Source organism: Bos indicus x Bos taurus, chromosome 7, assembly GCF_003369695.1.
Source record: "Bos indicus x Bos taurus breed Angus x Brahman F1 hybrid chromosome 7, Bos_hybrid_MaternalHap_v2.0, whole genome shotgun sequence".
Lineage (NCBI taxonomy): Eukaryota > Metazoa > Chordata > Mammalia > Artiodactyla > Bovidae > Bos > Bos indicus x Bos taurus.
In genome coordinates this window covers 15,048,432-15,072,667 of record NC_040082.1, presented here as the reverse complement: position 1 = coordinate 15,072,667, position 24,236 = coordinate 15,048,432, and the positions used below count along the sequence as shown (strand labels likewise).

General features: G+C 40.3%; 1 long non-coding RNA gene across 1 annotated transcript in view; it reads left to right on the top strand.

Annotated features, from left to right (window-relative positions):
- LOC113894984 overlaps positions 1 to 17,439 on the top strand; it is a 53,016-nt gene extending 35,577 nt beyond the window's left edge. Inside the window, exons 2-3 of the long non-coding RNA XR_003511725.1 lie at positions 14,119 to 14,193; positions 17,402 to 17,439. This is a non-coding gene — a long non-coding RNA (uncharacterized LOC113894984). The remainder of the gene's footprint in view (positions 1 to 14,118; positions 14,194 to 17,401) is intronic.
- The last annotated feature ends 6,797 nt before the right edge of the window (positions 17,440 to 24,236 follow it).

The window sequence follows — 24,236 nt, the reverse complement described above, 5'->3', positions numbered from 1 at the left end:
AGAGAGAAAGCCTGGGGTGGGATTAGCACTTTAGCTGTGTCTAGAATACTTTAAAGAGTAAATAAATAACATCAATATACAAAAATTGATTTCTGGAGTTTACAGTACTGATAAAGTTTTGAAATGAGCTGACACAAAGCCCTATACTTAGTTAAAATCCTCTCATCAGTATTTGCCATACCTGAAGGCTGCACAGATGGCAAATATATTATTTCTCTTTGACAGATGGGTGAACTGGGAGGTTTAATTAGTTTCTCCTAGTTACATAACAAGTAGCTCTGGAAACGAAATATTTGGTCAATAATTTGTGGGTTTGGCCAACACACAGAATGTTAGATCACAGTGATAAGTCTTTATCATAACATATTTACTTATATATTCTGTTACATATATAAAACTTTATATCTTCATGTATAATCAGATATGGTAGAATAGGAAAAATATTCTTAAAATTTTGATTTTTCTCATAACCACTGCTGTAAATGAGCTTTTCCATTCTAACATTCCAAATACATAACTTATTAATCATTTTTTTAAAGGTGATAGTCTTTCATATTAAAAAAAAAAGCCAAGAGTAAATCAGGTCTCTTACCAGAGCATTTGATTTTCCTACTCCAGAAATGGATATTTAAGGCAAAAGCATCTGGCTTATATTTAGAAGACAAATTTTCTTCTCAAGTCTTCCACTGGCCACTGTGATCGACATAAATTCTTTGAATCTTCCAAGGCCTGTAAAAGATTATGGAAGGAAGACATATCAGGTTAGGAAAACAGCATTAATCTTAAAATACATTGCTTATTTGGAATAAGGGAAAGAGCCTGCTAGGCTTGGAAGGACGTGTTTATGAAAGGCCATAGTAGGAGATAAGACTAGGGAGGCTTGGGTCTTACAACTGAAGATTTTTTGAGGAATGGTGCAGGGTTCTCTTCTTTATGCTTTGCTTGGGAATACTGTCACTCAGCAATTGCAAGCAGCATCTGAAGAAACCATGCAGTGTCAGGTCAACCAAATAGAGATTTATTTTTCTCACAAAGCAAGAAATCAGGAGGTGGGCCAGCCAAGGCAGGTGCAGCCTCTCCAGATAGTTACCAGGGACTAGTGATCAGGTTCCTTGTAGTCTCACAAAGCAAGAAATCAGGAGGTGGGCCAGCCAAGGCAGGTACAGCCTCTCCAGATAGTTACCAGGGACTAGTGATCAGGTTCCCTGTAGTCTCACAAAGCAAGAAATCAGGAGGTGGGCCAGCCAAGGCAGGTGTAGCCTCTCCAGATAGTTACCAGGGACTAGTGATCAGGTTCCTTGTAGCTTGCTGTTTCACTGGCCTTAGCTTGAGGCTTCTGTCCTTATTCTCTCAGGACAGCTGTTTCACCTCTGGACAGAAAGAAAAGGGAAACTCAAAGGCAAGAGTTCATCCATCTGAGCCATCAGGGAAGCAATATGTAGACAGCAAAACCTCTGCTATTGTCAGGGGCTGTGGTCAATTCATGATTCCGTGTAGTTTTACAGACACATTTTCTAATCCACACTGAGGACCTCCCTGTAGAGCTGAGGAAGGCCCTGCTATTAAAATGATTGAGTGGAATTTCGTGTTATTAATATTCAAATTGAACAGTATCACAATAGCTTTAATGGAAACCCTATCTAGTAGACTTATGTACACTTACGAAATCTTCACGACAGTTAAGCTACCAAACATTTCTCATAGGTGAATGCATAGATCAAAGTTCTTTTAGCAAGGAGAAGATAAGATGCTTGAGAGGTCACGAGCAGTGTCTGCCACAGCGTTTTGCTTCGTAGATTCTCCACAGGGTGTCCTTCCAAGTGGTTTTCCCAGTTGGTAGAAAAACTTGGTGGACCCCAGGACAGGCTGGAGGGAGACAGCCAGGGCAAAAACTTGCATTGCAGTAGCTTCTGGCCTGTGTGTTTTGCCTGGCAGGGGCAAGTGTGGTTCTGAGCGTCAGACTAGGGTTCAAATCCCAGCTCCTTCCACTAACTCGCTGTGTGGCTTTGATGATTCAGCTCAGTGAATATTTATTAAGTACCAACTACGTGCCAGGCACGCTGCCGTTCCTTGAGCATATGCAGTGAAAAGGGGAGACACAGTCCGTCCCTTCACAGAGCGTACTTTCTGGTGGCGACTGAGCCTTTTCTATAAACAGGAGTTGTGGTCAGGGTAAATTTAGTCCTTATAGCATGGAAATGTAGTTAAAATGGTAATTGTTCAGGAGCTGTCCTAGATTTGGTTTCATCCTACCGAAACTAGTACTTACAATTTGGGAGCTTGGATCTCTCCACCAGAAGTTCTGCTTGCTTTTGGATTAATCCCAGGAGTCCTGGGCTTTTTTGGGAGCTAATTAAGGCCAACTATCTTCTCTCTCCCTCTCCACTGTGACCCTAAACCTCATTGGGTTAAGAGCACACGACCTAGTTTCTTCCCTCTGGGGGAAGAACGTTCTCAAATATCTTCTTGGAATCTCAGAAATTCCCTGCTTCTGAAAATTCTTCTACTTTGAAGTCGCTCAGGGACTGGAGTGTATTTCCCCACCCCTCCCTGCTCTCTGGGTAACTCTGGTTTCCTCTCCTAACAGCAAGAACCTGAGAACACTCTGAGCACTCTAGAGACATTGGATGCCTAGGGATGCTGGAATGGGTCCTAGATGATGGCCCTTTGATTCTGGCCCACATGATTCCTGAGCTCTCTCAGGGGTCTAAGGAAATACTGAGAAGAGCAACAGTTCTAACTTTTTTTGTCATTTCTTTTGCCTTTGGTTACTTAGAACATCCTGGAATATTATAGAGATTACCTCTTACTAAGTAACTTCTATGAGCTAGGTGTGCGTGCGTGTGTGCTCAGTCACTTCAGTTGTGTGACTCTTTGCAACCCCATGGACTGTAGCCCACCAGGCTCCTTTGTCCATGGGATTCTCCAGGCAAGAGTATTGGAGTGGGTAGCCAGTCCCTTCTCCAAGGGATCTTCCTGGCCCAGGGAACCCACAAACTTCTGTGTCACAGGTGGATTCTTTACCCACTGAGCCACCTGGGAAGCCCATGAGCTAGGTATTTTTTTTTTTTTTATATTATCTCATTTAATAACCTTGCGATTTTCCCCATTTTACAGAAAGGAAACTGAGTCTGCAGAGATGACTTACACTCTGTCCAAGGTCATTTGACTCACAGGGGGTGGGGTCGGGACTAACACCCAACTCTGACTTCAGACTCCATTTTTCAAACCACTATGCTCGACTGGTTGTTTTTGGAATTACCTATTCTTGTGAAATATTTATCACAGCCGTCTTTGGACACAGTTTTGTGGAAATCCCAAATACCACAATGGTTAGCTCTCTTTCCCTTTTAAACTCACAATTCAGTGATATGTCCAGGAAAAGCAACTGTCGTTGCCAAGCTCCTGGGTTTTCTGCCTTCAGCCTGGCTCTCTGCTCGCTTGCCTGGCCCAGTGGTCAGTCACCAGTTCTGAGAGCTTGGTGCACTCTGTGTCCTGGTGGTGACCGGAGCTGGACTCACTACACACGTGCTTCTCTAGGACTGCCTTCTGAAGGTACTCTGGAGGCCTTCCCTTTCCTTAGCCCAAAGTTATGTGCTTGGATGGCACTTCCAGTGTATCTCTCTGAATTGTTGTGAGTTGAGGGCTAAGGAATGGAGGAAAGGCAAAACAAAATCATGCTCTGAATGTCCAAAGAGCAAGTCAAAGGCATTCCTGCTGAACTTTCTGGTATTCCATTCCTAGCTCTGTGGTGGTTTCTACCCAAGGTTGCATGTTTGGGCATACTTATACTAAAAACTAGGCTTCCCCAGTGGCTCAGCAGTAAGGAAGCTGCCTGTAATGCCAGAGCAGCAAGAGACATGGGTTCCATCCCTGGGTGGGGAAGACCCCCTGGAGGAGGGCATGGTACTCCACTCCAGTATTCTTGCCTAGAGAATACCATGGACAGAAGAGCCTGGCAGACTACAGTTCATAGGGTCTCAAAGAGTCGGACACAACTGAAATGACTTACCATGCACATACTAAAAATTATTTGCTTATCTAAAATTCAAAGTTAACTGAGTGGCATGTATCTCATCTGGTGGTCCTACGTTGGACAATATCTTGTGAATCTTTGAAATACCAACTCAGATGCCACCATCTCTTTCCTGATTCCTCATCCTTCCAATCAGAAGTAAATCTTCTTCCACTGAATCCTTTAGCCCACCTCTAGTTTTCTTTGTGTGTTTAACATACAGTGATGGAAGCATTTCTCAGAGAGAAGCTGAGACCCAGGTGCTTCTGGTCATTGAGTTCAGCCCTCTGGCCTTCTAGCAATTCAAATCCATTGATGTTCAACAGGAACTAAAACTGTGTGAGTTCTGTCCACACTGAATCTGCACCAGGGGCTGTGGTGACTCTCAAGAGTCTTGTTCTGTAGGGAGAGGAAAAAAACAACCCTGAGAAGAGGGCTGGCATAATGAGCCACCTCAGAACCTTCCTACAGGGGTGAGTACCCTTGGCTTGTCTCTGCTGGAATTTTATGTATATGAATCTTTTTCAAATATGTGTTTAAATTTTTTTTAGGTATATCTGTTTTCTAATTTTGCCTAATGTGGGAGTTAGGGGTAAATTGGTTTCTTAAAATGCTGTCCAGAAGTTTGTGGAAGCAATCACTAGTAGTTTGAAAAATCATCAATTCCTTGGACATTTTCTATCATTTGTACATAAAAATAAAATGGACCTGGAACCATATTCTGGAAATGATCTTTGACAAAGTCTTAAATTCTTTTCATAATCATTGATCTGTTGAGGTTGCCTCTATCTTCTTGATTGAATTTTGGAAATTGGTATGTTTTTCTTTAAGCGTATCATTTTTATTCACACTTCAAGTTTATTTTTCATAAAACTGAATGTATGTATTTTAGCAATGGGAAAAAAAAACCTCTCTGTATCTGTTGATTTGTCTCCTTACTCATTCTTAACTTTTCATAAAGCTTATTTTTATCCAAAGGATTTGTCATGGATTTATTTTTAATTTTATTTTTCTATTTTTGAATTTATTAAGATATATTTTTACCTTTATACTTCTTTTTTGTTCTTTTCAAAAAACATTCTATGTATTTTGGCTGCAGGCTGCAGGATGGTTGGCTGCAGCATTCAGGCTTAGTCACAGCATGTAGCCTCCTGGTTGCAGCATGCATGCAGAAGGGATCTCGTTTCCCCACCGGGGACGGAACGGTGCCGCCTGCCTTAGGGGTGTGGAGTCTTACCCACTGGACCACCAGGGAAGCCCCTCTTTTTGTTCTTTAGGTTTGCTTTACCTTCTAATTTATTGAAATTGTATACTTAATTCTTTCATTTTCATTATTTCTTGGTTTAATAATGGAAGATCATGTAAGTATAACCCAAAAGTTTAAACCATCTCCCTTAACTAAGAAAAAATTAAATACAGTGCTACTTTTTTCAAATCATTTTGAGAAAAGTGAAAACAAGAGAAAAGTGTAATCTGTATAACCTGGTTTAACAAATGTTAAGCTTTTGGGGGCATATTGTTTTGGATTGTTCTCTTTCCTCTGCTTTCATTTTCCCTCTGTACATATTTTTCAATGACATCATATTATATACAATTTTGCATTTCTTCAATTTTTAGATAAATTTTAATGTCATAAAATTAAAACCTATTCATCATTTTTGATAGTTGCATAGTTTTCCACAGTTTAGATACAGTATAATTTATTTAAACTATCCACCACTGATGAATATTCACAATGATGAATATTCATGAATATAAATACTAATGAATATTAAATATGCTTCCTGTTTCCTATGTTAATAGGTTCACTATTTAATAAGGGCTAGGAAAGTAATAAGGGAGGAGCCAATAAAAATACTGCCTTAAAAATGATCCTACATACCTCTTTGTGCAGCTACCTTGGTATTTCTAATTTTATTTTCTGCAGTGTCCACATAGGTTAAAGTTATGATACTACATCTTTTGGTCTCCGTATGATATTACCTCCCCCTTTTAGCCAAGTAAACTTCCATCGAATTTATAATCTAATCCCATTTCATGTATTCTTAATCTTCTTGGGGACATGAAGGTCATGTTTTCTAACATTTACTTGTATTTCCCTGTGTAGTAGGTATGTAAGTTTGATTTTTAAAAAATCTTGAATGCTGTCTTCAATTTGTTATGCCATAGAATGTCTTTATAAACCAATCCTACATAGTATTTTTTTCTCCCTGTTTCTCATTTTTCTGTGAGCAGTGGGCTATTCATGTTTGTTGTCTCCCCACATGCTGGTAGGTTAGATTCCAGCTTTCTTAAGCTTGGTATTAGTTATTTTGTTGATTAGCAGATTCCTCTCCTGAAGACTGTAGAGAGAAGGAAGGGAGAGGGACACCTGTGTAGTCCAATCGAGGAAGGTTGATTGGGCAGTGTTTTCTCTCCATATTTGGTGAAGGTGCTATGCAGGCTTCTTGACTGCCTGTTTGTTAGCCAGCTCGCCTCATGCTATATGTAAGCTGCATCTATGCCCAACTGCAATCTTACAACTTGATACGGCCTCTATAATAATTTGAGGGCTTCAAATGGTGCTTATTCAAATCTTTGAGATACCAATTGAAGGGATGTATTTTTACTCTCTGCTGTCTTAGAACACCCAGCTATTAGATCTTGTCCTTACAAATAAGTGACTAGGTGCTGGAGAATTTGAGAGTTATTCCTTGACTGTTCTTGTATGCTTTATATCTTATCTACTTTATATAGCTGAAACTCCTCTAAGTGTTTGCTTTGTGGAAGATTATTACCATGGCTTCTAATTTGAAAGTGACTTTCTCATCTTTGATAACCCTTTGAACGTCAGTGGAAATCTAAGAATAGGGGGTGTGAGGCACTTACACTTTGATTCACATATCGAGTTCTTTTAACATTATCCTATTGACTTGAATGTCACAGGCTTTTAAAGAACATGTAATGACGAAACAAAGGATGAATATCACCTTGAACTTAAAGGATACGAATTATCATTGTATAACTTTTGTATTATTCTTTATGTGTTGAAAACTTTAAGGTTTCTTCATGTTTCTAAGATACTTCAAATGGTAGTAATGACAATCAGGTTCTGATTAGAAAAAAAAATGGGGACTACTCTTGAAATAGCTTCGATTGTTTGTTCTTTTCACTTATAACTTTTGACTTGTTCCTACTATCCCGCAGGAACCTCACATATAGTTTATTGGCAGCAACTGCTTTTTTCCCCCCTTTTTCAGGTCAAACATCAGAACTGATTTTTGAAAATGAAAGTTTGCGGGATAATAGAATGTCTTTTTTTCTCTGGCAGTGGGAGTCTCGTTTATTTGAGTAACTCAGTGAAGGGATTGTTTTACCAGGGGCTTACAAGAGATTGGGAGAATGTTTATCTCGCTAATCCTGGGGTAATGGAGGGAGAATTTCCTTCTCTCTTCTATGGTTCCTAGACCCAGTGAAGTCAGGAGTGCTAAACTTGACTGAATTTACAGTTTCTTTTTGTTGTTGTTCAATACCTATTTTTTAATTTTATTAATCACTGGAATCAGTGTGCAATCATATATTCATTTTGAGTATTTCTGTATTTCTATCCACATATATAATAGAAGACAAAGTATAACTTCCACTTCTGGAAGACAGGCATTTTATTTTTGAACTTTCTAATGACCTGCCTCTTGAGAAACCTATATGCAGGTCAGGAAGCAATAGTTAGAACTGGACATGGAACAACAGACTGGTTCTAAATAGGAAAAGGAGTACGTCAAGGCTGTACATTGTCACCCTGCTTATTTAACTTATATGCAGAGTATGTCATGAGAAACTCTGGGCTGGAGGAAGCACAGCAGGAATCAAGATTGCTGGGAGAAAGATCAATAACCTCAGATATGCAGATGACACCACCCTTATGGCAGAAAGTGAAGAGGAACTCAAAAGCCTCTTGATGAAAGTGAAAGAGGAGAGTGAAAAAGTTGGCTGAAAGCTCAACATTCAGAAAACGAAGATCATGGCATCCGGTCCCATCACTTCATGGGAAATAGATGGGGAAACAGTGGAAACAGTGTCAGACTTTATTTTTCTGGGCTCCAAAATCACTACAGATGGTGACTGCAGCCATGATATTAAAAGACGCTTACTCCTTAGAAGGAAAGCTTTGACCAATCTAGATAGCATATTGAAAAGCAGAGACATTACTTTGCCAACAAAGGTTCGTCTAGTCAAGGCTATGGTTTTTCCTGTGGTCATGTATGGATGTGAGAGTTGGACTGTGAAGAAGGCTGAGCGCCGAAGAATTGATGCTTTTGAACTGTGGTGTTGGAGAAGACTCTTGAGAGTCCCTTGGACTGCAAGGAGATCCAAACAGTCCATTCTGAAGGAGATCAGCCCTGGGATTTCTTTGGAAGGAATGATGCTAAAGCTGAAACTCCAGTACTTTGGCTACCTCATGCGAAGAGTTGACTCATTGGAAAAGACTCTGATGCTGGGAGGGATTGTGGGCAGGAGGAGAAGGGGACGACAGAGGATGAGATGGCTGGATGGCATCACTGACTCGATGGACGTGAGTCTGAGTGAACTCCGGGAGTTGGTGATGGACAGGGAGGTCTGGAGTGCTGCGATTCATGGGGTCGCAAAGAGTCAGGCACGACTGAGTGACTGAACTGAGCTGAAATGCTCATCAGTGCATATCACTAATAGAAAATATTTTGCCAACTAGAAATAGAGACATAGAATCTTTCAAAGCGAGACATATGGGTTCTATCAAATGTAGTAGATATTTGTGGATTTTACCTGCCCAGCCACGCTTAACCCTTCTTTTGCTAAAATTACCATGGCGTTGGCTATTCCATCTCACCTTGGTGGGACTATCAGATGAGATACATCCTTACCCAATGCATAGGAACATGACTCAAGGTATACTGATGAGACTTTACTTTTTTCCTGAGAATTACCCTGTCTCATAAATCCTCATTAAGTTAGGATTGACTTAATGCATGCATAGTACTTAGAAGCAGTATTGGCACAGGGTAAGCAGTATACAAGTGTGAACTTTCTTATTAAGCAGAGTGACAGAACATTAGAGAGTGGTTAGACTTGGAACATTCCACCTGGCTGCCCTAAAGCTCACTCCTAGTTCCTCTACCCTGGTCTCCAGAGTGACCTAGTTCTGTCAGTTCCTCCAAGGCAAGATTATAAAGCATTTCCTCCAATTCTGTGAACTACCCTGTATCCTTCTGATAAATTCATTTTGACTCAACTTTCTCTTCTTGCAATCCAAGAATCCTCATGGATAAAGAAAAACTCTCAGTACAGTTCCAAACATTGGAATTCATTAATATTCTAAGATTTAAAAATTATTTATATTTACTTTGGAGTGTGTTTTCTTATATCTTCTGAATATGCTGCTCTACTGTTCTGGGAAGTTATGTCAAGCAAAATAAAATATTAGTAGGATTACCTGGCATAGAAAAAATTGGGACATTCAAAATGATGGAAATAACGTGCTCTTAGTATTATTTTTTAAAGAAAACTAATCATCATCATTAAAATGATATATGCAGACACTGTGCTTAGAGATTTCCAGATATTATTTCTAATCTTTCTAGAAACTCTGCAAATGATTAACCTCATTTGATGGATGGGAAAGCTGAATGTTTGAGGCTTGTACATTAGTTAGCCTCTAACGAGACTTGTAACCCAGTTCTAATCACTGCAAAACCTGTACTCTCTCCTACAATGACTCAAGGTAGCATCCTTAAATTGTAAACATCTTTCTGTTTCAATACCTGAGATATTTGGTTGAGTTTTTTAAATGGTGTGTATTCATTCCTTGATTAAATATGTACTGAGTGACTGTGTGGGTAAGGCCTCTATGAATGTAGTAAATATAGCCTCAGAGAATATGTTTTAGGAAGCGGGGATGGCAATATGTAGAAGAAGGAACTTTGCAGGTTATTTAGAATAACTGTAAAATATATCTACTAATCAAGGAAAGAATAATAGCTGATTTTCATTTTGTTCAGATAATCCACTCAAAATTTGTTTCAGTTGACTCCAGAGAAATATTTTTCATTGTTCCCCTGAGCCCACTCTATCCTACTCATCGAACATGCATACATATAGTAGTGTGTTTAGGAGCCATACCATGTTCTAGAGAATTTTAGTTCACTTAATTTCAGGGTATTTCTATGCAGGAATAATGTAAAGAGTGTTATTTGATGAAGACAGCTGGAAACTTCTAGAAACTGGATAGAGTCCCAAGTTTACCAATCCTGCTGTTACAATTTTAAACACATCGGAGATGAAAAGCCACCATCCCACCCTCCAAAGAGCTAGAATCTAATGATTGTGTGGAAACTTTCATAGCATCTCTGGACAAATCAGGCAAGTACTTTATTCTTGCCTTTGCTAGCACTTATAATGGGGATCTTTCAGAAAGGGACAGAATACTGTAAACTTTAATCTGTTCCTTCCCTTCAGTCTCACACTATGTAGTATACCTGTTTAGCAATAGAAGGGAAGAGGTTAAACAAGCTGCCCTCATTGACAGTAGAGTTCACCTAGTTTAAGCAGAAGAAATTTTCTGTGTGCTCAGAGATATCAATGTTTGCTTTCTATGTAATGGAAAAAGACCATAATGGTAATGAGTATGGCTGAAATGCCAAAGAAGCATAGCCAGGCTTTGGTTCTACCCATTCTGGAAGGTTTTGTATGTATATTCAAATTCATTACTAGTGATTCATTTTATTTTAAAGACTTTGTCTATGTGTGATTGTATTTGAAAAATCTGTGCAGTTGGGGAGACTGTAATATTTCTGTGGAGAAATCAAATTGATAAAAGAAAATAAAAGAGATTCATTAAAGAATGAAGCCAAATAGTACAAATACCTGAATAAATGATCGAGGGATAAACAGGCTAAGCAGTACCTAAGTGTGAGCTTTTATTTTTATTAAACAGACTGCCAGAAGGCTAGAAAGTGGTTAGAATTGGAACATTCTGATCACCGTGGTCAGTTTCCTGAAGAAACTTAAAAAAAAAACCCAAACTGTATTTTTCTTATAACTGATTTTGATGCAGTAAAATATTCAATCTCCTTTTAATTTTTTTCAAGTATTTTTCATTGGTGGTGGAGGGTGGGGATCAATTACTTATAATAATATAAGAAAACCAAGTTGTGGCTAGTTTTATGTTTCTTATTCTGCCTTAATCTCTTGCAGCTAGCTCGGTGCTAGTTGCACCTAGCTCGAGGGTGCTGGCTCGGAGTCTCACCGGGCTCCCCTGGGAGAGGGTGGGCTCTGTGTGTTCACGTGGGAGGCAGGCTGAACAGAGTGGTCCCAGAGGCAGCACCACGTGCCTTTTGGATCAGCGGCCCCTCAGGTGGGAGGTGCAGAACTGAGAAGTCCAGGCACACAGAGCTCCTCCCCAGAGCAGCATCCCCGGTCAGTGGTACCAAGCTTGGCCAAGGTTTAAAAGATGCAGGCTCCAGGGATCCAGACAGACATTCCAAGCTAGCATATCCAAGAGTGGATCCTGGAAAGCTGCCTTCTTAACTTGGAGATCAGCTAGAATTCCACGCTCCTATTCTAAGTTCTTTGTGTAGAAGGAGTGACCCCCGCTCTTTGCTCCACCGGCGTGGTTGCAGCCACGTAGGGCCCATGAATAACCACCACCATGTTCTGGAAGAGTAAGACTTGTCTTCGGGGCAAGCTTCTCAGTACATCCGCCTCTTAAGCCTCCACCCACCTCTCTCAAGTCGACAGCTTTGCTGCGTGGTAATCTGAATTTGACAGTTTCATCCAGTTTCCCCATTTTGCGGCTTGGCTTTGCCCTGACCGGTTATTGCTGCTGCTGCTGCTGCTGCTAAGTCGCTTCAGTCATGTCCGACTCTGTGAACCTCATAGATGGCAGCCCACCAGGCTCCCCAGTCCCTGGGATTCTCCAGGCAAGAACACTGGGGTGGGTTGCCATTTCCTTCTCCAATGCATGAAAGTGAAAAGTGAAAGTGAAGTCACTCAGTCATGTCTGACTCTTATTAGGTGGCTAATAACCATGTACCTTAAAGATACATATTGGTGTATAATCATTTCAGTAAAATTACTTGGGAATTGCAGAAAATGGAACTTTACCTATTGAAGTGCCATGACTTTTTTTAAAAAAAGTTAAAACTCCTCAGCTTTCACCAGGCATTGAAGCTTTGTATGCTTCCTGATGATTCAGAATTGTCATTAAAATATGACTTATTTTACTGAGCTATGCAGTATATTATGGAAGTCACTGAAGCAGATAATTTTCTCCTGCATTTTAATCCTATGTTGTTACGGGTTTTGGTTTGCTTGTGTGCTGCTGTTAGCTCTGCGTTTTCCTTGAAAGCCAGCTGTTTCTGTACCGCTGTCAGTACGTACACATGCTTTCATTTCTGTTTCTGATCTCTGTGGGCTGTACTCCCACATAGCCAAACTGCTGAGAACTAGGTCTTATTTAGAATGAGCTGGATTTTGGGCAAAGCTCTGGCAATCTTTCCTGAGAGTCACTGTCCAGCTCTGGGAGAGGAATACTGTGACTTGTATTCTGGCTGCCCAGAAGGTTTTGTTTACTTGTTGGCTTTGATTGCCTGATTGTGTCTCAGAGGACCCTGTGTTGTTGCAGTGGTTAGTTCTGAATTGCTGAGGAGTTATTGTTTAGAATGTAAAACTTGGAACAAGCATGTGTCCACATGTGTCAGCATGCTCCTGTCTCGCACACTCAGGATGGAGGGAAAGGATGCAATGTCCAGCTGGAATGTGGAGCAGACACAGTCCGATCAGTGATTTTTCTTTCCCTCTTGGGATGGCGGCCATGCTGGGTCCTGGGCTGCAGCAGGAAGGAGACCCAACTTTTCTCTTTCCTGTTATTTTGCCCCCAGAAAAACTGCTTGGCAACTGTCATAACTTCACAGCCCCTTGCATGCTTGGTAGTTTAGGAAAATGCAGCTCCTTTAAATATGCTGATAGTCTAAGCAAAGAAAAGCACCTGCAGGGTTATCTTATGGGAGCAAAGGGCCGAGGCGCAATGTGCAGAGAAAAACTGCCACTGCCCTGGCTGTTCTGAGCAAGGCGATTGGTGCCCCAGAGCGGCCATGTGAGACACACGGCTGGGGGACAGGAGGAAGGACGTTCCTAACTTACAGGCTCAGTCATAGTAGACCCCTTGGTGGTGACAGGTAGGGCCACTGCTTATAGGAGACATATTTACCAAAGCCCATAATTGATGCATGTATTTTTGAGGTCAGTGAGAAGGACCTCCTCCTGGCTTTCTGCTCTTTGCCATTAACACCATAAATCCACCTGCCAAAAAATGAGAGCCATCACCAAGCTTTCTTGGCTTCACCTTTATTTATTTATCTCTACAAAGCTTACTTCCTCTCTTTCTCTCTCTTTCTTCCTGCCTCTCTCTTCTTTGCTCCTCATTCCTTTTGGACCTAGTTCCAAAGTATATTTTATTTAACTACTTGATGCGCATTGACTGGGTGTAAAGAGAGGGAAAATCGTATTCATGACTATCGGGGTCTCCGTGCCTGTAGTCAGGATGATACAGGGTGCACTAAATAGGATGGTCTCCATGGTGAGGGGGTCACAATGTGCCAGGCTTTTGTAAGATGAAACGCACGGCATATGTCTGGGCATACTTGAAGTCTGCGGTTTCAGAGTTCTGATCCTGAGTTTATCTTGACTGATCAGCATGCAAGGCAGAATCAGAGTGTATCAGAACAAGTGGCCAAATGCGATAGAGCTTCAAAATGATTTAAAAATGAAACCAGAAAAAAAGAGGTTAGAATAAAGTTAATAAATTAATATTTTATTTGTTCAGCTGTAATGTCAGTGGCTATTTTTTTAAAAAACAATTAAGCAGTTATTTCAGCTTTTAAGGGACAGATTTTTAAGTCCTGACAAGGATTTATGATGAAACACTGTGCCAGCTCATATTCTTGTGTTAACGATGCTGTAAGAGAAAAGTTTAGGACCTTTGCAATAAGTATCTTGTTTTTCAAATATTAAGCTAATTTCAAATATTGACTTTTAAATTTTGTTGTCAGATTTGTTGTGAAAAATTACTGTGTTTTTATACTTTCAAGGTTTTTTAATCTGTGGGCCTCCACTCAGTCATCGATGGGAGAAGATTTCGGTTGGAGCTGCTTTGGCTTACAAAGGTAATTGTAGCTGTTTGTGGAGAAAGGCTGACCTTATAACCCCTCACCAATTTATCCAGAGACTAAGTACCGTCCTTTGTCGTATAGCTGCCATATACCTTTTTAATGTGCATTATTTCATATTTGTTTTTTACCAGGTGATATTTAGAGACAAGGATAAAGTGACATTGAATGTAAAAGAAGAAAGTATTGGTAAAGAAATATTCAAGGAGGTGTGTTCAAGTGGAAGGGGACGAGGATAAACCTGTGGCTGATTCATGCCGATGTTTGGTAGAAAGTAACACAGTAGTGTAAAGCAATTACCCTTCAATTAAAAATAAATAAATTTACCAAGAGACATATTCAGAAACCACAGGGTATTTGACTTCATCCTTTGATTTTATGGTCCCTGTAATTCACTCTTGGTTTTACTATGATCCTTAGATGTATATGTCTTTTTGAAGCCAGACATAGAATAGGTGTCAGGAGTATGGGATTCTAGAGTCTGATTGACAAGTTCCATTCTGGCATCACCCTTAGTTATGTCATCTTGAAAAATTATTTAAGCTCCCTGGGCCTTATTTTACTCCTTTAAAAATGGAAGCAATGAAACTGTTTTCCTCATAGGATTGTTGTGAAATTATAGATCATGAATTTAGAGCACATGGCTCAGTGCTTGGCATGCAATTAGATGCAGCGAATGTCTGTAACTTCTGCTTAGTCTGTTCTAGCTGCAAATGAATTTCTTTTCAAATTCTGACAAGCTAAAGACACTTCTAAGATTAAGTGAAAAGGCAGTTGTCCTTGAAAGAGGCCTACAGATGGCATAAGTTAGGTGAATTAAACACAATAAACAGAGGAAAGCAATAAAATCCACTTCACAGGCATTCAGAAAATATTTGTTATAGTAGAGAGAATTGATGATTAGGTATTAGGAACTCATAGATTTATAGACTCTCTGGATTGGGTGTGGAAATGTAAGTAAATATCATCCTGCCCAACTATCCCATTTAGTGTTTTCTTGTCCTTACTGTATTCCTGTGGAATAGACATTCATCCTAATACTTGAACCCTTCCCCTGATGGAACCCCATCCATGAGCAGCTAGGTCTTATTATGTGAAAAATCTTTTAGTTTGAGCTGGTCTGCTCCTCTTGTTCTCACTCATCCTTTCTAACTTGGCTTCTGTGGCTCTTCATACATCAGTGACTCACAACTTTGAATATACTTATTTTCTATATTTTCCACTTCCTTCTTTCCAGATGTAAATCCCCAGTTCCTTCAACCTTTCTCAAATGACATGATTTCAAGTCCTCTTATGTTATGATTGATAACTTTAGGACTGGACTTATTTCAGTCAGAAATTATATTTTGCTATGAACCAATAGGAACCACCAAACTAGAGGCTTAAAACAGAAGGGAGTTTATTTTTCTCTCACATAGAAGAGACCCTGCAGTAGACAGCTCCGTGGTGACTCAGCGGATTCATCAGGGACCTAGGACCTTCTAGGTTTCTCCTCTGCCTGAAGGTGCGATTCTCTTTCTCAGGCTCTGGAGGTGGCCACTGTGGCTACAGCCACCAGTGTTCCCATTGCAGGCAGGGAAAAATGGGAAGAGCCCAAAGCAATAGAGTGCAAGCCTCCTGAGTCTGCTTCTCCTTTTAAGGAGCTTTTTAGGACACATTAACAGCAACTTCTATTTCTTACTGGTCAAATTGTATCACATGCCCAATTCTAATGCAAGAGAGGTGAGGAAATGTAGTTTTTAAGCAATGTTTTGTTGCTACCCTAGATAAAAGCAGGGTTCTTTCGGTTTAAAAAAAAAAAAGAGTAGGTTAAATATAAGATATGCAGTGGATAGTCTGCATCAGGATGTCCTCTTAATATATCCTCTTCTGAATTGTGGCTCCCCTGCTTCAACAACAGTCTAGATATGGGATGACCCTGAGGAGAAGAATGGGACTGTGTCTGTCTTTGGAAACCCAACTTCAGAATGTGGTACTGATTGATGGAAGATCAGAGAAAAAACACAGAGCAGTCCTTCCTTACTTGGGCAGATCTTTGTTTATCCAACTGATCTGAGCTCAGAGCCAATAATCTAACTGTTTACTAAGGCTTCCTATCTGTTGAAAGTTGAACACCTGCTCTTTGCTGGCCTGTTTTCTGCTCTACAGTATCATCGGTGCATAAATATAGCAGGACCATAAACCAGTTTCCAGTTGTGCTAATTTCTTCATAAAGGCATAACTTATTAAAAGCTTATCAATAAATGGCATAATTGTAAAGTCATTTTATAAACGTGTGTAAGTTACTTAATAAAGTTCTGTATGGCATATGTGTTAATACCAATGATATTTTAATAAATTACTCCAAAGTACAGTCCTGTTGGGATGGATGGCACCTACAAAATTCATCCAACCACATTTTGATAGCTTTTTTTCTGTCCAAGAATCCCAGATTCACTGGAAGGGGAATGGGAAGGAGGAAGCATAGTAGTAACCTTTCAGAAACACTCTAAATAAAAGCAAAGAAAATGCATGCTTACTATACAAGGAGTCTTGGAAACTTATTCCTGGTCTCTGAAAGTAAAAGATGAGATGAATTGGTGTATCACTGACATCAACCAGTCACCATTCTCTCTAGAGAGAAACTTAGACCTCGATAGCTCAACTAGTGGTTGTGGTATAATAGTCAAGGGCCTTCTTCTTGCCTAAGTCTAATGAATACAAGCATGTGATGAGTAACTTCATTCCAAAAAACTTGAAAAATGCCTCAATTGGTTTGTTCTCTGGCCCATTAGACAAAGATTGTTTTCAGCACCAAGAACGCTGGCATTTAACATCACTTAGGAGGCCAAGTTGAAGAGTATACTCTTTTCATGTTGTTTTCTACTTCATTTCTGTGTTAGAGATAGGAGTGGAATGTAAGCTCACAGTCCAAGAATAGGTGAATAGGTGGATGAATGCAGATTGCATCTGGTCTCCACATACTCTTAGTTGATTCTTGGAGAATTTTATGTGACATTCAATGAAAGCTTCTCTTCGGGAGGTTTTCCTATTAGCTCATAGGAAAAAGTGGCAAAAAAAAAAAAAAAGTTAAATATATGGTTACTGATTTCATAAAGGCAATGGTAGCTTTTGTGGTAGGGGGAAAAAAGTCCAAAAATGCATTTTACTTACAATCATTAGCTCATGTTTTCTGTGAGTTTCAATATGATCATATATTTTGCAGTGCTCCCAGCAGGTACTAGTGGTAAAGAACCCACTTGCCAATGCAGGAGATGTAAGAGATGCGAGTTCAATCCCTGATTCAGGAAGATCACCTGGAAGAGACCATGGCAACCCACTGCAGTATTCTTGCCTGGAGAATCCCATGGAGAGAGGAGCCTGGTAAGCTACAGCCCATAGGGTCACAAAGAGTCGGATGTCACTGAAGCTAGTTAGAACGCACACATTCATTTATTTAATGAATATTGCTCATTTACTTTGTACCTACCATATGCTTGGTATTGTGCTAAGTTTGGAGAATGCATAAATCTGTGAGAAACTGTTTCTGCCCTCATAAAACTTATGATTAAGTGGCTACTGACAGCTTACCTTTGTATTGTGTTTTGAAGTTTTTCAAGTGCACAAGCATTGTAACAAAATCTTTAAGAAAATCTCAAGGGAAGTAGGGTAGACAATAATAGTCCCATTTTAAAAATGAAGAAATTGAGGCTCACAGAATATTAAGCAACCTATCTGATTGCACAGAAAATTAGTAGCAGAGAGTGTTGATTGTTAATTCTTCTAAGTTTCACATTTTAATGGAAAGAGTTATTTTATATGTGAAATTTTCCTGTAAGAACCTTAGGTGAAGTTGGATGTCTGTTTTTAACCTCTTACAGTAATAATAATGTTCTGACCTAGATTCCTGAAATATAGGTATTTCATCCAGACTAACTTACATATTGCAGATCTGTACTATTGATCAAATGTCATGAAAAGAAATAGCAATTGAATTTGTTGGTTGTTGAACCTACTTTGTAGTCAAAATTCTAGTGGTCTCAGAATGACTGGAGTCTGCCAGTTAAGGTTTGACTCTTATCATATGGCAGCTGTGGTAAACTTCATAAAGACTCACAGGCAGTTAAGAAGTATGTAGTTCAAAATGAATCATATTTAAAGGATTACTTAAGAAAATGGGATCATGTCTCCTATATCCCAAAGAAGTCAGATAACATGTTTTTTTTTTTTTTTTTTAACATCACCAAAAACAGACTTTCCCTCCTTTAATCTTCTTTCCACACAACTTTTGTTTCTTATTTCAGAGTAGATTTTGTGATGGTTTCTCTCTCTCTTAATATAGCCTTCTGTGAGAAAGGTTAATCTTTGCAGGATGGAAACCACAGAAAATACGGACATGGTCAGCAAATGTTATTACTTCTTTTTACAGGAGGCAGAGTGTCTGAACCAGTGATTCTCAAGCCTGGCACATACCAGGGCCAGCTGGGTGCTTATAAAATGTGCTGCTGCCTAGGTCCTAGTGTGCCCAGAACCACACCATCTCTGGGGTGGGGCCCCGGCATTTGCATCGTTTTCAGATATTCGTGGGTGATTCTAAGTGTGCAGGCCAGGGTTGAGAACAGCTAGAAGCTGCCATTTCTGTTGAAAGGATAGAAATCAAATCAAGCTAACTTATACTAAAGTGCAAACAGCTTTTAGTGTCATTTGAATTTCTGAAATCAGTATCTAGTGGATATTTTGGTCAGTGTGATGAACTCTAATGACAATAGCCAGGCAAGGGCAGAAAATGTTTCGAGCAGGAGACCGTTTTGTACATTTTGAATTTCACCAGTGTGATGGCTATCCCATCTCAGCTTAGACAATTGCTTTCCTTATGCGGCCCTGGCTTTGAATTTAGCTTTAGCTTCCTAAAACCAAATGTGTTAAGACACTTATTTGATGCTCAGATTTGAGTAGATTTTTCTTAAAACTGGAATTAGAGGAAGAACCCCATGGACAGGGGAGCCTGTCAGACTACAGTTCATAGGGTTGCTAACTGTTGGACACGACTGAAAAGACTTAGAACACACACATAGAAATAGATTGAGTGCCCAGAGCCCTGGTGCCCACCTGCTTTATCCCTGTATCATTACAGCTCTATCTGTACAGGGAAAGCAAAATGGACACCCTGAAATAGTCAGTGGGATAGCAACATATGTGAAACCTAATTTTTTTTTAAAGGTATTTTAGCTAATAAGGAAGAGTGTGGGTATCAAATTATCAAAGTATTTCTCAGATCTTCTAGTCACCTAAAGTGTATTCACCTATTTATTACATTTTCCTGTGCGTTAACCTGAGCTTAGCATTTATACATTCAGATTAGAATGCCTATTAGTTCAGTTCAGTGCAGTTCAGTCGCTCAGTCGTGTCCAACTCTTTGCAACCCCATGAATCACAGCACACCAGGCCTCCCTGTCCATCACCAACTCCTAGAGTTCACTCAGACTCATGTACATCGAGTCCATGATGCCATCCAGCCATCTCATCCTCTGTCGTCCCCTTCTCCTCCTGCCCCTAATCCCTCCCAGCATCAGAGTCTTTTTCAATGAATCAACTCTTCGTATGAGGTGGCCAAAGTACTGGAGTTTCAACTTTAGCATCATTCCTTCCAAAGAACACCCAGGGCTGATCTCCTTCAGAATGGACTGTTTGGATCTCCTTGCAGTCCAAGGGACTCTCAAGAGTCTTCTCCAACACCACAGTTCAAAAGCATCAATTCTTCGGCGCTCAGCCTTCTTCACAGTCCAACTCTCATCCATACATGACCACAGGAAAAACCATAGCCTTGACTGGATGGACCTTTGTTGGCCAAGTAATGTCTCTGCTTTTCAATATGCTATCTAGGTTGGTCATAACTTTCCTTCCAAGGAGTAAGTGTCTTTGAATTTCATGGCTGGAATCACCATCTGCAGTGATTTTGGAGCCCAAAAATAAAGTCTGACACTGTTTCCACTGTTTCCCCATCTATTTCCCATGAAGTGATGGGACCGGATGCCATGATCTTCGTTTTCTGAATGTTGAGCTTTCAGCCAACTTTTTCACTCTCCTCTTTCACTTTCATCAAGAGGCTTTTGAGTTCCTCTTCACTTTCTGCCATAAGGGTGGTGTCATCTGCATATCTGAGGTTATTGATATTTCTCCCGGCAATCCTTATTCCATCTTGTACTTCTTCCAGCCCAGCGTTTCTCATGATGTACTCTGCGTAGAAGTTAAATAAGCAGGGTGACAATGTACAGCCTTGATGTACTCCTTTTCCTATTTGTAACCGGTCTGTTGTTCTATGTCCAGTTCTAACTGTTGCTCCCTGACCTGCATATAGGTTTCTCAAGAGGCAGGTCAGGTGGTCTGGTATGCCCGTCTCTTTCAGAATTTTCGACAGTTTATTGTGATCCACACAGTCAAAGGCTTTGGCATAGTCAATAAAGCAGAAATAGATGTTTTTCTGGAACTCTCTTGCCTTTTTGATGATCCAGCAGATGTTGGCAATTTGATCTCTGGTTCCTCTGCCTTTTCTAAAACCAGCTTGAACATCTGGAAGTTCCTCTCTTAGCAGTTTCCGAATAGCAGTTTCCAAATTCGAGGATCATTACTTCCTTAGCTCTTGAGGGTAAAAGCCAACCATGTTTCCATGTATAGATCTGTGGTTGGAATCTTACTCAGTTATTCTGATAGTTACAAAAGTAGGCATTGATTGATGTGTGATAGGAGAAGAGTATCTAATTTCAGGAATATTTTATTTTGGGAGCAGGTGAGAATTAAGGTTTTTGTTTTACTTTTTGCTTTTGTTTTACATCTCGATGAATTCATCATTAAATCACTAGTATATATTTTTATGGGGCTTCCCTGGTGGCTCAGTGGTATAGAATCTGCCTTCAGTGCAGGAGCCGCAGGTGATGCGGGTTCAATCCCTGGGTCAGGAAGATCCCCTGGAGGATGGCATGGCTACCCACTCCAGTATTCTTGCCTGGAGAATCCCATGGACAGAGGAGCCTGGCACTCTATAGTTCATAGGGTTATGAAGAATCAGACAGGACTGAATTGACTTAGCACATACATACATATACCTTTACAGACTATGCTTTTTCTATTCCTGTAACTATTGGAGTTTATTCTCACCTTTCCTCTTTTATATTGGGCATGTTTGGTTTGGGACTTCCCTCGTGGTCCAGGGGTTAATACCCTGGTGTAGGTTTGATCCCTGGCCAGGGAGTTCCACATGCCTCTAGCGTGGTGAGGCCAAAAACGACTTTAAAAAAATGTATATATTAGGTATATTTGCTCATTGCTAAACCTTTTCAGTTATTCATGATCCTAATTCAAATTTTTAGGTGAAATAAAATACATTTCCTTTTAGATTATGTTGCAGACATCAAATGATTTAAAAAAATAAGAAAACACAACAAAGTAATTATTCTACCATGAGCTTAATGAGTCATGCTCTGGGGCAAAGTGGGGATTGGCAGAAGAAAGCAGTGAGGTGAAGAAAAGCAAAAAGTAAAATCAGGCATGTATCAGGACAAACTCCAGCCAGGGCTGAGGGGCTGAGCGCTATTGATGCTGCTTTATGATATGTGTCAAAATAAATGCAGGAAACAGCTTTTGCTTCAAAGTTTGGAATGCTGTGGTAACTGATATTTAAGTCAAGGAATGTTACAATTGGAAGAACTGACCTAAAGCTCTTTCCAAAACCATCAATTTTATTTATTAAACTTACTGACGAAAAGAAAAGTGACAAGACATAGATCATTTATTTATTTGACAAGGTACTCAGAGTTCTTTTCCTTGGTAGAGCAGCAATTAAGATGGGTTTTATTATGCTCGGCGTGTGCATTGCCCTGCTTTAAAATTGTTTACATATTTACTGGCAAGGCACTAATGAAAATAAATCAGCCCAAAGGACTTTTATCTCCCTGTCTGTGGAACACTGTGAAAATTGCATTTTTAATGGATGATGACCACAGTTGTTTTTAGGATTCCTGAATGAAGTCATGAAGTCTTAAGAATTTTGGAACCCAAAATTTTGACTCATGTTACAATTTGAGTAACTGCTTTATAGAAAAGGGCCTGGTCTAATTTTGAGCCTGTGGCTTCATTATCTCAAGTTGGAGGCTCATTTGCTGAGAATGATGATTATAGGTCCCATAATTAAGGCAAATTTTTACTTCGAGTTACTCAAGTAAATGAGAAAAGAGATACATAGAAGTCACTATTTCTCAAATCAGGTGTCCTGTGCTACACTTTGGAAGTTATGTGTGCCTCAAAATAGAGTGTGGGTCCCTCTGCAAAAAAGGCTTAAACTCTCTCTCTCTCTCTCTCTCTTTTTTTTTTTGGAGCAAGATTTCTAAGAGACTTTAACATGCAAGTGGACATTGCGAATAATCAGGAAAGGACATGGCATCCAGCATTTCCCAGACTATTATCAAGCAATATCTATTGTCATCTCTTAGAACTCTTTTTCTCAGAACATAGTTAGGGGAAATCTGCCAGGAGCGATAGGGTTCCTCGTAAGTGCACAGCTGGCAATGAGCCACTCCGGGTCGTTGTCTTCCAGATGGTCATTGGTGCGCCTGATTCAAGAGCAGGGCTTGGGAGCCTCTTCTCTGTGCTACTTGTATTTGTTCTTTCTGAGAGAGCAAATCCAGAGGAGTCTACTGGCCACTATCCAATATGTACATGCTAAGTTGCTTCAGTCTTGTCCGACTCTGTGCAGCCCTATAGACTGCAGCCAGCCAGGCTACTCTGTCCATGGGATTCTCCAGGCAAGAATACTGGAGTGGGTTGCCATTCCCTCTTCCAGGGGATCTTCCCAACCCAGGGATCAAACTCACATCTCTTATATTTCCTGTATCAACAGGCAGATTCTTTACCACTGACATCACTTGGGAAATCACCATCCTATATGGTCCACTCCTTTTGATCTGTCTTTAACCATGGTGCCACAGAGTACTTTGGCCTTTATACATAATCTTTTGGCTTTAGCATGAATTTGTGGACCAGTTGGTGATGGACAGGGAGGCCTGGTGTGCTGCAGTCCATGGGGTTGCAAAGAGTTAGACACGACTGAGCAACTGAACTGAACTGAGGACAGGTAATTAAGCATTAGGACTGTTCTGTTCAGGTGGCATCCATCTTCCTGTAAGATATTTGTTCAATCATTCTTTCAGCAGTATAAGATACCTATTATATATTGAACACCACGTTAGGCTATGGGGATACAAATATGAATAAGGCATCCTCCTGGTTCTCAAGCAATGTATGGGATCATTTAAACCATTTATATAATGGTTGTTCTTGCTTGCTTCTTAGGATCTTATTTGGATATACAATTGGCCACTTCATTTTTGAAAGTTACTTTGCCAACAAAGGTTCGTCTAGTCAAGGCTATGGTTTTTCCTGTGGTCATGTATGGATGTGAGAGTTGGACTGTGAAGAAGGCTGAGCACTGAAGAATTGATGCTTTTGAACTGTGGTGTTGGAGAAGACTCTTGAGAGTCCCTTGGACTGCAAGGAGATCCAACCAGTCCATTCTGAAGGAGATTAGCCCTGGAATTTCTTTGGAAGGAATGATGCTAAAGCTGAAACTCCAGTACTTTGGCCACCTCATGCGAAGAGTTGACTCATTGGAAAAGACTCTAATGTTGGGAGGGATTGCGGGGAGGAGGAGAAGGGGATGACAGAGGATGAGATGGCTGGATGGCATCACTGACTTGATGAACGTGAGTCTCAGTGAACTCCGGGAGTTGGTGATGGACAGGGAGGCCTGGCGTGCTGTGATTCATGGGGTCACAAAGAGTCAGACATGACTGAGCGACTGATCTGATTTGATCTGATAGATGATTGAAACGTATATACATCCTGCTCCTGCTGTAGCTTCAGTCGTGTCCGACTCTCTGTGACCCCATAGACAGTAGCCCACCAGGCTCTGCCGTCCCTGGGATTCTCCAGGCAAGAACACTGGAGTGGGTTGCCATTTCCTTCTCCAATGCATGAAAGTGAAAAGTGAAAGTGAAACCGCTCAGTCA